The following is a 17,422-nucleotide window of genomic DNA, read 5'->3' on the forward strand; positions in this document are numbered from 1 at the left end:
AATTCATTAAATAAATGGAGTACTTACTTCTAATTAATTAAACAAAGTTATTTAATTAAATGAGAAGCCATTCCTAACTAATTAAATGAAGTTATTTAATTAAATAAGAAAAGTGTCTCTAATTATTTAAAGATTATTGAATTAAATAGAAAAAGTAATTATGAGAGCATATCTCATTTTATTAAATTGAATATCTTGACAAAATCTCTTTTCAGTTCAAAAAGGGAAATTTTCAGTTCACTATTGATCAAAAATGAGTTAAATTAGTTAACTCCTTTTTCTAGTCAAACTGAATCAGTTAACTCCTTATTTTACTCAAATTAAATCTGTTAACTCCCTTTAATTTGAAAATCTCCCTTTATGACTGAACTTCACCTTTAATCCAGACCGTTGATTGAAATCGATCTCAACCGTTGATAAATTCTAAGAAAGTCTATTTAAGAGACCCTCATCTCTTCATTTTGAAAGGTTGAATGAGAATTTGCATCGAATTGTTGCTGAAATTCATACTCACATTTGTTCATATTCACATACTCAAAGATCAAGTTTGACCAAAAGTTGACTAGATTTAACCAAGGTTGACTTGAGTTGACTAGTTTTGAAAAGAATTTTGAAATAATTAAAAGAAATTATTTAATTAAATGGAGTACTTCTAATTAATGAAACAAAATTTTTTAATTAAATGAGAAGCCATTCCTAACTAATTAAATAAAGTTATTTAATTAAATAAGAAAAGTGTCTCTAATTAATTAAAGATTATTTAATTAAATAGAAAAAGTGATTATGAGAGCATATCTCATTTTATTAAATTAAATATCTAACAAAATCTCTCTTCAGTTCAAAAAGAGAAATTTCCAGTTCACTATTTATAAAAAATGAGTTAAATGAGTTAACTCCTTTTTCTACTCAAATTGAATAAGTTAACTCCTTATTTTACTCAAATTAAATCTGTTAACTCCCTTTAATTTGGAAATCTCCCTTGATGGCTGAACTTCACATTTAATCCTCACCGTTGATTGAAATTGATCTCAACCGTTGATGAATTTCAGGAAAGTCTATTTAAGAGACCCTCATCTCTTCATTTTGAAAGGTTGAATGAGAATTTGCATCAAGTTATTGTTGGAATTCATATTGACATTTGCTGATATTCGCATACGCAAAGATCAAATTTGACCAAAAGTTTACCAAATTTAACCACAGTTGACTTGAGTTGACTAGTTTTGAAAAGAATTTTTAAATAATTAAATGAAATTAATTAATTAAATAGAGTACTTATTTCTAATTAATTAAACAAAGTTATTTAATTAAATGAGAAGCCATTCCTAACTAATTAAATGAAGTTATTTAATTAAATAAGAAAATTGTCTCTAATTAATTAAAGATTATTTAATTAAATAGAAAAATTAATTATGAGAGCATATCTCATTTTATCAAATTAAATATCTTGACAAAATCTCTCTTCAGTTCAAAAAGAAAAATTTTCAGTTCACTATTGATCAAAAATGAGTGAAATCAGTTAACTCCTTTTTCTACTCAAATTGAATCAGTTGACTCCTTATTTTACTCAAATTAATTCTGTTACCTCCCTTTAATTTGGAAATCACCCTTTATGACTGAACTTCACATTTAATCCTGACCGTTGATTGAAATCGATCTCAACCGTTGATGAATTCCAGGAAAGTCTATTTAAGAGACCCTCATCTATTCATTTCGAGAAGTTGAATGAGAATTTGTATCAAATTGTTGTTGGAATTCATCCTCACATTCGCTCATATTCACATACACAAAGATCAAGCTTGACCAAAAGTTGACCAGATTTAACCACAGTTATCTTGAGCTGACTAGTTTTGAAAAAAAAATTGAAATAATTAAATGAAATTATTTAATTAAATGGAGTACTTACTTCTAATTAATTAAACAAAATGTTTTAATTAAATGAGAAGCCATTCGTAACTAATTAAATGAAGTTATTTAATTAAATAAGAAAAGTGTCTATAATTAATTAAAGATTATTTAATTAAATAGAAAAAGTAATTATGAGAGCATATCTCATTTTATTAAATTAAATATCTCAACAAAATCTCTCTTCAATTCAAAAAGAGAAATTTCTAGTTCACTATTGATAAAAAATGAGTTAAAACAGTTAACACCCTTTTCTACTCAAATTGAATCAGTTAACTCCTTATTTTACTCAAATGAAATCTGTTAAGTCCCTTTAATTTGGAAATCTCCCTTTATGACTAAACTTCACCTTTAATCCTGACCGTTGATTGAAATCGATCTCAACCGTTGACAAATTTCAAGAAAGTCTATTAAAGAGTGTCTCATTTCTTCATTTTCAAAGGTTGAATGAGAATTTCCACTGAATTGTTGTTGGAATTCATACTCACATTTGCTCATATTCACATACGCAAATATCAAGTTTGACCAAAAGTTGACCAGATTTAACCATGGTTCACTTGAGTTGACTAGTTTCGGATTTTTTTGGAATAATTAAATGGAGTACTTACTTCTAATTAATTAAACAAAGTTATTTAATTAAATGAGAAGCCATTCCTAATTAATTAAATGAAGTTATTTAACTAAATAAAAAAAGTGTCTCTAATTAATTAAAGATTATTTAATTAAATAGAAACAGTATTTATGAGAGCATATCTCATTTTATTAAATTATATATCTCAACAAAATCTCTTTTGAGTTCAAAAAGGGAAATTTCTAGTTCACTATTGATAAAAAAAAAGAGCTAAATCAGTTGACTCCTTTTTCTACTCAAATTGAATCAGTTAACTCTGTATTTTACTCAAATTAAATCTGTTAACTCCCTTTAATGTGAAAATCTTCCTTTATGACTAAACTTCACCTTTAATCCTGACCGTTGATTGAAATCGATCTCAACCGTTGATGAATTCCAGGAAAGTCTATTTAAGAGACCCTCATCTCTTCATTTTGAAAGGTTGAATGAGAATTTATATCGAATTGTTGCTGGAATTCATACTCACATTTGCTCATATTAACATTCTCAAAGATCAGGTTTGACCAAAAGTTGACCCGATTTAACCACGGTTGAGTTGAGTTAACGAGTTTCGAAAAGAATTTTGAAATAATTAAATAAAATTATTTAATTAAATGGAGTACTTACTTCTAATTAATTAAAGAAAGTTATTTAATTAATTGAGAAGCCATTATTAATTAATTAAATGAAATTATTTAATTAAATAAGAAAAATGTCTCTAATTAATTAAAGATTATTTAATTAAATAGAAAAAGTAATTATGAGAGCATATCTCATTTTATTAAATTAAATATCTCAATAAAATCTCTCTTCAGTTCAAAAAGGGAAATTTTCAGTTCACTATTGATAAAAATGAGTTAAATCAGTTGACTCCTTTTTCTACTCAAATTGAATCAGTTAACTCCTTATTTTACTCAAATTAAATCTATTAACTCCCTTTAATTTGGAAATCTCCCTTTATGACTGAACTTCACCTTTAATCTAGACCATTGATTGAAATCGATCTCAACCGTTGATGAATTCAAGAAAAGTCTATTTAAGAGTCCCTCATGTCTTCATTTTGAAAGGTTGAATGAGAATTTGCATCGAATTGTTGCCTGAATTCATACTCATATTTGCTCATATTCACATACGCAAATATCAAGTTTGACCAAAAGTTGACCAGATTTAACCATGATTGAATTGAGTTGACTAGTTTCAAAAAGAATTTTGAAATAATTAAACAAAATTATTTAATTAAATAGAGTACTTACTTCTAATTAATTAAACAAAGTTATTTAATTAAATGAGAAGCCACTCCTAATTAATTAAATGAAGTTATTTAATTAGCGTATCTAATTAATTAAAGATTATTTAATTAATTAGAAAAAGTAAGTCTGAGAACATATCTCATTTTATTAAATTAAATATCTCAACAAAATCATTCTTCAGTTCAAAAAGGGACATTTCAAGTTCACTATTGATAAAAAATGAGTTAAATCAGTTAACTCATTTTTCTACTCAAATTGAATGAGTTAAGTCCTTATTTTACTCAAATTAAATCTCTTAACTCCCTTTAATTTGGAAATCTCCCGTTATGACTGAACTTAACCTTTAATCCTGACCGTTGATTAAAATCGATCTCAACCATTGATGAATTCCAGAAAAGTCTATTTAAGAGACCCTCATCTCTTCATTTTGAAAGGTTGAATGAGAATTTGTATCGAATTGTTGCTGGAATTCCTACTCACATGTTCTCATATTCACATACGTAAAGATCAAGTTTGACCAAAAGTTGACAAGATTTAACCACTGTTGACTTGAGTTGACTAGTTTCGAAAAGAATTTTGAAATAATTAAACGAAATTATTTAATTAAATGGAGTACTTACAACTAATTAATTAAACAAAGTTATTTAATTAAATGAGAATCCATTCCTAATTAATTAAATGAAGTTATTTAATTAAATAAGAAAAGTGTCTCTAATTAATTAAAGATTATTTAATTAAATAGAAAAAGTAATTATGAGAGCATATCTCATTTTATTAAATTAAATATCTCAACAAAATCTCTCTTCAGTTCAAAAAGGGAAATTTCCAGTGCACTATTGATAAAAAATGAGTTAAATGAGTTAACTTCTTTTTTTCTCAAATTTAATCAGTTAACTCCTTATTTTACTCAAATTAAATCTGTTAACTCTCTTTAATTTAGAAATCTCCCTTTATGACTGAACTTTAACTTTTATTGTGACTGTTGATTGAAATCGATCTGAACTGTTGATAAATTTCAGGAAAGTCTATTTAAGAGACCCTCATCTCTTCATTTTGAAAGGTTGAATGAGAATTTGTATCGAATTGTTGCTGGAATTCATACTCACATTTGCTCATATTCACAAACGCAAAGATCAAGTTTGACCAAAAGTTGACAAGATTTAACCACGGTTGACTTGAGTTGACTAGTTTCAAAAAGAATTTTGAAATAATTAAACGAAATTATTTAGTTAAATGGAGTACTTACTTCTAATTAATTAAACAAAGTTATTTAATTAAATGAGAATCCATTCCTAATTAATTAAATGAAGTTATTTAATTAAATAAGAAAAGTGTCTCTAATTAATTAAAGATTATTAAATTAAATAGAAAAAGTAATTATGAGAGCATATCTCATTTTAATTTGGAAATCTCCTTTTATGACTGAACTTTAACTTTTATTCTGACTGTTGATTGAAATCGATCTCAACTATTGATAAATTTCAGGAAAGTCTCTTTCAGAAACCCTCATCTCTTCATTTTGAAAGGTTGAATGAGAATTTGCATCGAATTGTTGCTGGAATTCATACAAACATTTGCTCATATTACAATACGCAAAGATCAAGTTTGACCAAAAGTTCACCAGATTTAACCATGGTTGACTTGAGTTGACTAGTTTCGAAAAGAATTTTGAAATAATTAAATGAAATTATTTAATTAAATGGAGTACTTACTTCTAATTAATTAAACAAAGTTATTTAATTAAATGAGAAGCCATTCCTAATTAATTAAATCAAGTTATTTAATTAAATAAGAAAAGTTTCTCTAATTTATTAAATATTATTTAATTAAATTGAAATAGTAATTATGAGAGCATATCTCGTTTTATTTAATTAAATATCTCAACAAAATCTCTCTTCAGTTCAAAAAGGAAAATTTCCAGTTCACTATTGATAAAAAATGAGTTAAATCAGTTGACTCCTTTTTTTTCTCAAATTGAATTAGTTAACTCCTTATTTTACTCAAATTAAATTTGTTAACTCCCTTTAATTTGGTAATCTCCCTTTATGATTGATCTTCACCTTTAATCCAGAACGTTGATTGAAATCGATCTCAACCATTGATGAATTCCAGGAAAGTGTATTTAAGAGACCCTCATCTCTTCATTTTGAAAGGTTGAATGAGAATTTACATCGAATTGTTGCTGGAATTCATACTCACATTTACTCATATTCACATACACAAAGATCAAGGTTGACCAAAAGTTGACCAGATTTAACCACAGTTGACTAGAGTTGACTAGTTTCAAATTTTTTTAAAAAATAATTAAACAAAATTATTTAATTAAATGGAGTACTTTTTTTTAATTAATTATAAAAAGTTATTTAATTAAATGAGAAGCCATTCTTAATTAATTAAATGAAGTTATTTAATTAAATAAGAAAAGTGTCTCTAATTAATTAAAGATTATTTAATTAAATAGAAAAAGTGATTATGAGAGCATATGTCATTTTATTAAATTAAATATCTCAACAAAATCTCTCTTTAGTTCAAAAAGGAAAATTTTCAGTTCACTATTGATCAAAAATGAGTTAAATCAGTTGACTGCTTTTTTTATTCAAATTGAATCAGTTAACTCCTTATTTTACTCAAATTAAATCTGTTAACTCCCTTTAATTTCGAAATCTCCCTTTATGACTGAAGTTCAACTTTAATCCTGATCGTTGATTGAAATCGACCTCAACCGTTGATGAATTCTAGGAAAGTCTATTTAAGAGGCCCTCATCTCTTCATTTTGAAAGGTTGGATGAGAATTTGCATCGAATTGTTGCTGGAATTCATACTCACATTTGCTCATATTCACATACGTAAAAATTAAGTTTGACAAAAAGTTGACCAGATTTAACCACGGTTGACTTGAGTTGACTAGTTTTGAAAAGAATTTTCACATAATTAAACGAAATTATTTCATTAAATGGAGTACTTCTAATTAATTAAACAAAGTTATTTAATTAAATGAGAAGCCATTCCTAATTAATTAAATGAAGTTATTTAACTAAATAAAAAAAGTGTCTCTAGTTAATTAAAGATTATTTAATTAAATAGAAAAAGTAATTATGAGAACATATCTCATTTTATTAAATTATATATCTCAACAAAATCTCTCTTCAGTTCAAAAAGGGAAATTTCTAGTTCACTATTGATAAAAAATGAGTTAAATCTGTTAACTCCCTTTAATTTGGTAATCTCCCTTTATGATTGATCTTCACCTTTAATCCAGAACGTTGATTGAAATCGATCTCAACCATTGATGAATTCCAGGAAAGTGTATTTAAGAGACCCTCATCTCTTCATTTTGAAAGGTTGAATGAGAATTTACATCGAATTGTTGCTGGAATTCATACTCACATTTACTCATATTCACATACACAAAGATCAAGGTTGACCAAAAGTTGACCAGATTTAACCACAATTGACTAGAGTTGACTAGTTTCAAATTTTTTTTAAAAATTATTTAATTAAATGGAGTACTTTTTTCTAATTAATTAAACAAAGTTATTTAATTAAATGAGAAGCCATTCTTAATTAATTAAATGAAGTTATTTAATTAAATAAGAAAAGTGTCTCTAATTAATTAAAGATTATTTAATTAAATAGAAAAAGTGATTATGAGAGCATATGTCATTTTATTAAATTAAATATCTCAACAAAATCTCTCTTTAGTTCAAAAAGGAAAATTTTCAGTTCACTATTGATCAAAAATGAGTTAAATCAGTTGACTGCTTTTTTTATTCAAATTGAATCAGTTAACTCCTTATTTTACTCAAATTAAATCTGTTAACTCCCTTTAATTTCAAAATCTCCCTTTATGACTGAAGTTCACCTTTAATCCTGATCGTTGATTGAAATCGACCTCAACCGTTGATGAATTCTAGGAAAGTCTATTTAAGAGGCCATCATCTCTTCATTTTGAAAGGTTGGATGAGAATTTGCATCGAATTGTTGCTGGAATTCATACTCACATTTGCTCATATTCACATACGTAAAAATTAAGTTTGACAAAAAGTCGACCAAATTTAACCACGGTTGACTTGAGTTGACTAGTTTTGAAAAGAATTTTCAAATAATTAAACGAAATTATTTCATTAAATGGAGTACTTCTAATTAATTAAACAAAGTTATTTAATTAAATGAGAAGCCATTCCTAATTAATTAAATGAAGTTATTTAACTAAATAAAAAAAGTGTCTCTAGTTAATTAAAGATTATTTAATTAAATAGAAAAAGTAATTATGAGAACATATCTCATTTTATTAAATTATATATCTCAACAAAATCTCTCTTCAGTTCAAAAAGGGAAATTTCTAGTTCACTATTGATAAAAAATGAGTTAAATCAGTTAACTCCTTTTTCTACTCAAATTGAATGATTTAACTCCTTATTTTACTCAAATTAAATCTGTTAACTCCCTTTAATTTGGAAATCTCCCTTTATGACTGAACTTCATCTTTAATCCTGACTGTTGATTGAAATCGATCTCAACTGTTGATGAATTCCAGGAAAGTCTATTTAAGAGACCCTCATCTCTTCATTTTGAAAGGTTGAATGAGAATTTGCATCGAATTGTTGCTGGAATTCATACTCTCATTTGCACATATTCACATACGCAAAGATCAAATTTGACCAAAAGTTGACCAGATTTAACCACGGTTGACTTGATTTGACTAGTTTGGAAAAGAATTTTGAAATAATTAAATGGAGTACTTACTTCTAATTAATTAAACAAAGTTATTTAATTAAATGAGAAGCCATTCCTAATTAATTAAATGAAGCTATTTAATTAAATAAGAAAAGTGTTTATAATTAATTAAAGATTATTTAATTAAATAGAAAAAGTAATTATGAGAGCATATCTCATTTTAATAAATTAAATATCTCAACAAAATCTCTCTTCAGTTCAAAAAGGGAAATTTGCAGTTCACTATTGATAAAAAATGAGTTAAATCAATTAACTCCTTTTTCTATCAAATTGAATCAGTTAACTCTTTGTGTTACTCAAATTAAATCTGTTAACTCCCTCTAATTTGGAAATCTCCCTTTATGACGGAACTTCACCTTTAAACCTGACCGTTGATTGAAATCGATCTCAGCCATTGATGAATTCCAGGAAAGTCTATTTAAGAGACCCTCATCTTTTCATTTTGAAAGGTTAAATGAAAATTTGCATCGAATTGTTGCTGGAATTCATACTCACATTTTCTCATATTCACATACGCAAAGATCAAGTTTGACCAAAAGTTGACCAGATTTAACCACGGTTGACTTGATTTGACTAGTTGTGAAAAGAATTTTGAAATAATTAAATGAAATTATTTAATTAAATGTAGTACTTAATTCTAATTAATTAAACAAAGTTATTTAAATAAATGAGAAGCCATTCCTAGTTAATTAAATGAAGTTATTTAATTAAATAAGAAAAGTGTCTCTAATTAATTAAAGATTATTTAATTAAATAGAAAATGTAATTATGAGAGCATATTCAAGAGTATTCCTTAGACTCCTAGGACCCTATAACCTATAAAACATATTTTAACATAATAAACTAACCATCATATTAATTGCATTAGAAGGGACCTCACAGAACTCAAGTCAACACCCTATCAAATCAAAAGAAACTTTTTAAAAAAAATATATACAATGCTCATGTTAAAGGAACCTAAACTAGCACCAAGTAATATTTTAAACAAGACATAGCATGACAAACAACCTACTATATTATCTACCCTAGGCTAGCATGGGTTGGTGAATGAGAAAACAATTTAATATGCTATGGAGACCAAGGTATTTAATTTCTCTGACATGACCAAGACTTATTTCATCCACCTATTCCCTAGGTGCTTTGTGCCTTCAAATATTATATTGGAATACCGTGCAAGTTTATGACATAATTTTGACAAGAGGGAATGGCTTCCATTTTGTCCTTGACGCCTTGATTTGCCTTGGAAGAAGTTATGGCACTTTATATGTCTTTCTTCACCCACCTAATTAAGACTAGGATAAACTCCACGCTGCCAACAATATGGGACCAAGTAGCAAGTCGATTTAACATGGGAATTCAAAATATTAATAGGATTTGACTCATGGAAAATGTGCCTATGTTTGTCTTGGCCAAAAATTTGGTAAGTGAGCCCACCATGGAGAGAAACCCAAGGAAATCGCTTGGTCTATGGGTAAGTGAAGAAGATTATGGGGTAGTAGCACGTGGGTAGTAGGGTGATTTGGAACTTTGCTAGAGAAAAAGTATTTCATCTTCTTAAAAGAAATGTGAGTGGGGTCAAGTTAATAGACTATGATTAATAGGGTATTTTAGATAGATGGATAGTTAATATGTTCATATGCATTCATTTTGTTACCTTAGTATTAGTAAGGATAGATTATCTTTTAAAATCATTCTTTTATGATATATGTTTATATAAATGAATTGATCATTCTTTTCACTACAATTTCAATTGTAGTAGGTATTGACCCTAATATTAAAATGTGATGTCGCTTGCATTAGAGATATAATGTGAATAATAAATAGATAATTCAATCTTAATAACTATGTCAATGAAAGATGTAAGTTGGGATATGAAAAAAATAAAAATATACACCCATTGATTTTGGGAAAATTTTAAATACTCTAGAAAAGTGTTAATTATGTATATATTGTTATTTGAATCGATTGCCTAAAGTAGCATAGTTGGCATCAAAGTTGATGATAGTTCTAATGGATGGTTAATCGAGGGTTACATGCATTGAAGAAATGTTAACTCATATGACAAATTAGTAAAGATGACATTGAAATGTGGAATACAGATTGAAGTAGTAGCTATGAGTATTCTCTTTCCAAACCCTGGGTCAGTAGATGTCAGAGGGATGTCCAACTTAGTGATGATATAGTTGTAACACACATATGGCTTTTCGAGGTTATTTAGGCTTATGAAATTAATTAATAATAATAATAATAATTTAAAAATAAAATAAAATTATGCTTAATGTACATTTAGGGTAAATTTAGGGCATGACATAATTAAATAAGAAAAGTGTCTCTAATTAATTAAAGATTATTTAATTAAATAGAAAAAGTAATTATGAGAGCATATCTCATTTTATTAAATTAAATATCTCAACAAAATCTCTCTTCAATTCAAAAAGGGAAATTTTCAGTTCACTATTGATCAAAAATGAGTTAAATCAGTTATCTCCTTTTTCTACTCAAATTGAATCAGTTAACTCCTTATTTTCCTCAAACTAAATCTGTTAACTCTCTTTAATTTGGAAATCTCCCTTTATGACTGAACTTCACCTTTAATCCTGAACGTTGATTGAAATCGATCTCAACCGTTGATGAATTCCAAGAAAGTCTATTTAAGAGACCCTCATCTCTTCATTTTGAAAGGTTGAATGAGAATTTGCATCAAATTGTTGCTGGAATTCATACTCACATTTGCTCATATTCACATACGCAAAGATCAAGTTTGACCAAAAGTTGACCTAATTTAACCACGGTTGAGTTGAGTTGACTAGTTTCAAAAAAAATTTTGAAATAATTAAACAAAATTATTTAATTAAATGGAGTACTTACTTCTAATTAATTAAACAAAGTTATTTAATTAAATGAGAAGCCATTCCTAATTAATTAAATGAAGTTATTTAATTAAATAAGAAAAGTGTCTCTAATTAATTAAAGATTATTTAATTAAATAGAAAAAGTAATTTTGAGAGCATATCTCATTTTATTAAATTAAATATCTCAACAAAATCTCTCTTTAGTTAGAAAAGGGAAATTTCTAGTTCACTAGTGATCAAAAATGAGTTAAATGAGTTAAATCCTTTTTCTACTCAAATTGAATCAGTTAACTTCTTATTTTATGTCATGCCCAAACTACGAGGGCAAAAACACACAATTTTTTTTTTTGTGTAAAAATAATTAGAATAACATGTTCTACTAGGATTACGATGAATAAACCATGATGAGACTTGTTGTTTGAGTAGCTCGAAAATAATTAACCCAAAGGTTCAAGGAATTAGTTCGAGTTAACTAATTAATCCATTTAATGAAGTCATAATCCATCAATTGTTGTAATGATATAATTTAATCATGAGTGTTAAACCACTAACCTTGCAGATGAACTAAAAGGCTAGAGCCTCCTATTAACTTATTATCATAAACAACATTACAATCTAAATTCATTAATTATTCATTTACAATAAAAGAAAAAAAGACTTGAGTCACTACAATAAATCTACAAGTAAATCTAATCCTCATTCAAACCTATTATAGTTTAAAGCCCAATATTTATATGATAATATTACAATAAATCTAACTAATTTTGATACCATTAATTGTTTTATAAAAAAGAAAATTAAATCTCCTTTATATTAGAATATTCAGATTTGAAATTTATCCTCTTGAATTAGAACCATCTTAACATCCTAAAAACCAAAATTGTCATTCCATGCTAGCATGAACATAACTTATAATGTTATACCACTTTTAATGCCTAGAGCAAAAATTAACTACTAATGCTAATTATAGAATTAAAAGCCAATTGAATTAAAATTAAACATAATAAAATCTAACTAATATATATCAATAGCATACTATACAAAAAAAAATTAAAAATAACATTTAATAATAAAAAAAGTAAACTTAACCACTACTAACAAAGTAACATTTAAAATAATGTCTAACACCTCCTAAAAATACAATCTAATCCATATTAATTAAAGACAAAATAATCTACACTCTAACTATACAATTCCTATAATTCTATTAAATTCTTATCATGATAATAGCAATTTAACTATTACTACTTCCTAGGAGACTACCTACCTAGGGCTAAATTAATTTGCATGGCTTACTTCATGACATGTTATTGTCATTGATCCATCGATTTTTCCATGTCTTACTTTAAACTTTCTTTTCACCCTTTTTAACATTACGTGATTCAAGACTAATCCGTATGCATGCGATTCCTAGCTCCTTACATGGTTAAGGAGGTCTTCTTAACTTTTAGTTTAAACTTGCAAACCCACGTATCCTTCATAAGTCAAACATGGTACTTATTGCAAGGTACTTAATGCTCATGTCCTTAATTGCTCCCATTCCCAGAAGGAGTCGACTTCCTCTTGCCATAATGGTTTTGCAGACCAGTACTTGGTAGGCGTACTACAAGGTAAGAGAGGATGAATTAAATGCAATTTCTTTGCAAGAAGATCCCAAGCACTACTTAAGGAATGGGGAAGAAAAATCTGACACATGTCAGATCCAAAGACCTATCAAATACTAGCAAAATCCCATGGAAGGTAACGCCTGTGGATTTGCCTATGATTTAAGCTTGCCAAAATTATGATGATTGGATGCAAGTTGAGGGAAGTCAATAGGCTAAACTTATTCTATTGTCATTTATTATTTAATGTCTTATCGACTTCCAAATGAGACTTGCCTTAATGGTCAATTTCGTGACTACCCAATTGAAAGATGGTGATACGTACCTAGTGGTAAATTAATGAGATATTTTATTGTACTATGCCATTCTATGCTAGTATCTTATTATTAGTATTATTTATTTAGCTAGAGATACTTTTGCATATTCTTTTATTATTATATTTGTCTGTAATAGGAAGAATATTAAATTCTTGATCTCATATAATTTCCAGAGAACAAAATGTGCACCTACAGCCATAATATTTACACCTTATACCCCCAATATCATCTATTCAGTTCTCTTCCTCTATAGGCTAGGATTCTCATAATAGATTATTACGATGATACTTTAGAGATTACTAAATATGTTGAGATAGCCTATACCAATAAATTTATTGTTTCATTTGGGAAATATATCCATACAAAAGCACATATAGAAAGCATGACATGATTCTTATAAGGACAAAAGATTATTCATATCTTGCAAATAATGAAATTTACTAACCCTTTACATGCAAGAATCCATTTCATTGATGCATATACTTTTATTTTTCTAGAGATTTGAATTGATGATAATATTCCATAAAACCAATTCTCTTAACATGGCTATTCCTCCATAGTAATTGAATTCTAACTTATAATCTGTATAGGAATAAATAGACTCAATATCTTTAAGAATCAAGACAACTTAATTTCCAACACAATACATGCTTCTACAACAATTCTTACTATACTCACAAGGTGGTGGAATTTTCATAGTATGACAACACTTTTCATATCTTACAACTAAAATGTTTCAGCACTAAACACCAAGCAACTCTTCCATTCTCATATGATTGAGAAGATAAAAATGCCCTTTCGGGGCCAATCCAACAAGGATTTTCTCTCTTTTCCATACTCAAGATTTCACAATATCAACAAGGTATGTGATGACCGGTGGGGGCCCATACACCCTACCCTTTTTCCCTCCTCTCACCATGAAAGGAGACTCTGCACCATTGAGGTCCAACTAAAGCCCTACCCCCACATGGCCACTTCTTCCCTATCCAAGGGTGAGTAATGCCAAATACACTCCATGAAAACCCCTCAATATAATACATCAAGATATACAAGGAAGAATCCAAGAACAACACAAAATAAAAACCCTCCAAATCAACCCAACATACAAGCAAGCAACAAATAGCAATACAACACCATATGCAAGGACAAGCATGATCAAACATGGAGAAAACCAAATACAAGGCCAAGAATCCTACCTTCAACAAAGAGTGATGGTAACAATGGAGGTTTGAGAAGAGCTTATCCTTTTCTTCCTTCAATCTCCAACTATCTTCCAAACTTTCTCTAAAAGTAGAGATTGGGTAACCCCCCATCTAGACCAAGAAGGGCCTCTAAATAATCCTCAAACTCAACCACCAAAGGGATCAATAACTACTCCCACCTACTTACAATTCTAGAAACTCCTAACTCAACCTACACTATGGTTAAACCCTAAGTGGAGATGAGGTGAGGTAACACAAGATACCCATGGTCAATTTTCGCACAAAGGCAAAAAGAGACTTTTTGAGTGACCTCAAAAGTCAATAAAAGAGGCTTAGGGGTTGGAAAAGACCCCTAACCCATACCCATACCCTTTGGGTAGAATAATTTCATGTTTTAAGTCTTAGGAAAAATGTTTAGAGCCAAATAAAATCTAGAAATAAAATAGCACCTTCTAACTACTCTAACATGCAAATAAGCATAAATTCGGATTAGGGATGACTAACCTCAATTAAGAACCTAATAGTAATCTGACACTAACTTAAACCAACTTGGTCCAAAGGGTACACAGCTAACCTTAATCAACACGCTGAAGAGCACAAACAATTCACGAGTGTCAAGCGACACTGAAAGAACATAGTTACGAACATTAACATTTACTGAACACAAAGAGATACATACATACATCTCACAATACAATACTTTAATTACGAACAACAAGGTTTCCAAAATTAGCACATGGAGATCACTTTTGTTCCTTTGTCGATTTCTTCGACTAAAATATCTGCACACTCATTGCACACATCAGTAGTCCCAAAAAATCACATGTACATACATACGTATCAGAAATTTACATAAATTGAAACATACATAAATCAGGGTTTCTTGCATCCTACTTATATCCTTAATCATAAAGATTCCAAAATCAATGTGTTACTCCTACATTTTACTTAATTCATCACATACATATACATAAAGCATTAAATGACGGACATCAATATCTAAAAACAACATCACACAACATGAAAAAAAATATGATATATTCAAGTATTTGATAATATCTCGACCATCTTGAGTCATGAGTATCAAAATTATAAAATAACAACTAGGGCTATGGAGGGTTGGGGCGAGGCCGCACATTTTACTCAAATTAAACCTGTTAACTCCCTTTAATTTGAAAATCTTCCTTTATGACTGAACTTCACCTTTAATCCTGATCGTTGATTGAAATCGATCTCAACCGTTGATGAATTCAAGGAAAGTCTATTTAAGAGACCCTCATCTCTTCATTTTGAAAGGTTGAATGAGAATTTGCATCGAATTGTTGCTGGAATTCATACTCACATTTGCTCATATTCAGATATGCAAAGATCAAGTTTTACCAAAAGTTGACCAGATTTAACCATAGTTGACTTGAGTTGACTAGTTTCGAAAAGAATTTTGAAATAATTAAATGAAATTATTTAATTAAATGGAGTACTTACTTCTAATTAATTAAACAAAGTTATTTAATTAAATGAGAAGCCATTCCTAATTAATTACATGAAGTTATTTAATTAAATAAGAAAAGTGTCTCTAATTAATTAAAGATTATTTAATTAAATAGAAAAAGTAATCATCAGAGCATATATCATTTTATTAAAATAAATATCTCAACAAAATCTCTCTTCAGTTCAAAAAAGGAAATTTTCAATTCACTATTGATAAAAAATGAGTTAAATAAATAACTCCTTTTTGTACTCAAATTGAATTAGTTAACTCCTTATTTTACTCAAATTAAATATGTTAACTCCCTTTAATTTGAAAATCTCCCTTTATGATTGAACTTCACCTTTAATCCTGACCGTTGATTGAAATCGATCTCAACCATTAATGAATTCCAGAAAAGTCTATTTAAGAGACTCTCATCTCTTCATTTTGAAAGGTTGAATGAGAATTTGCATCGAATTGTTGCTGAAATTCATACTCACATTTGCTCATATTCACATACGCAAAGATCAAGTTTGACCAAAATTTGAACAGGTTTAACTACAATTGACTTGAGTTGACTAATTTTGAAAAAAATTTTGAAATAATTAAACGAAATTATTTAATTAAATAGAGTACTTACTTCTAATTAATTAAATAAAGTTATTTAATTAAATGAGAAGCCATTCCTAATTAATTAAATGAAGTTATACAGTTAAATAAGAAAAGTGTCCCTAACTAATTAAAGATTATTTAATTAAATAGAAAAAGTAATTATGAGAGCATATCTCATTTTATTCAATTAAATATCTCAACAAAATCTCTCTTCATTTCAAAAAAGAAAATTTCCAGTTCACTATTGATCAGAAATGAGTTAAATCCGTTAACTCCTTTTTCTACTCAAATTGAGTCAGTTAACTCCTTATTTTACTCAAATTAAATCTGTTAACTTCCTTTAATTTGGAAATCTCCCTTTATGACTGAACTTCACCTTTAATCCTGACCATTGATTGAAATCGATCTCAACCGTTGATGAATTCAAGAAAAGTCTATTTAAGAGACCCTCATCTCTTCATTTTGAAAGGTTGAATGAGAATTTGCATCGAATTGTTGCTGGAATTCATACTCAAATTTGCTCATATTCACATACGCAAAGATCAAGTTTGACCAAAAGTTGACCAGATCTAACCACGGTTGACTTGAGTTGACTAGTTTCAAAAAGAATTTTGAAATAATTAAATGAAATTATTTAATTAAATGGAGTACTTACTTCTAATTAATTAAACAAAGTTATTTAATTAAATGAGAAGCCATTCCTTATTAATTAAATAAAGTTATTTAATTAAATAAGAAAAGTGTCTAATTAATTAAAGATTATTTAATTAAATAGAAAAAGTAATTATGAGAGCATATCTCATTTTATTAAATTAAATATCTCAACAAAATCTCTCTTCAGTTCAAAAAGAGAAATTTCCAGTTCACT

This window comes from Cupressus sempervirens, chromosome 5, assembly GCF_028749045.1.
Source record: "Cupressus sempervirens isolate cs-2001-9-10 chromosome 5, ASM2874904v1, whole genome shotgun sequence".
Lineage (NCBI taxonomy): Eukaryota > Viridiplantae > Streptophyta > Pinopsida > Cupressales > Cupressaceae > Cupressus > Cupressus sempervirens.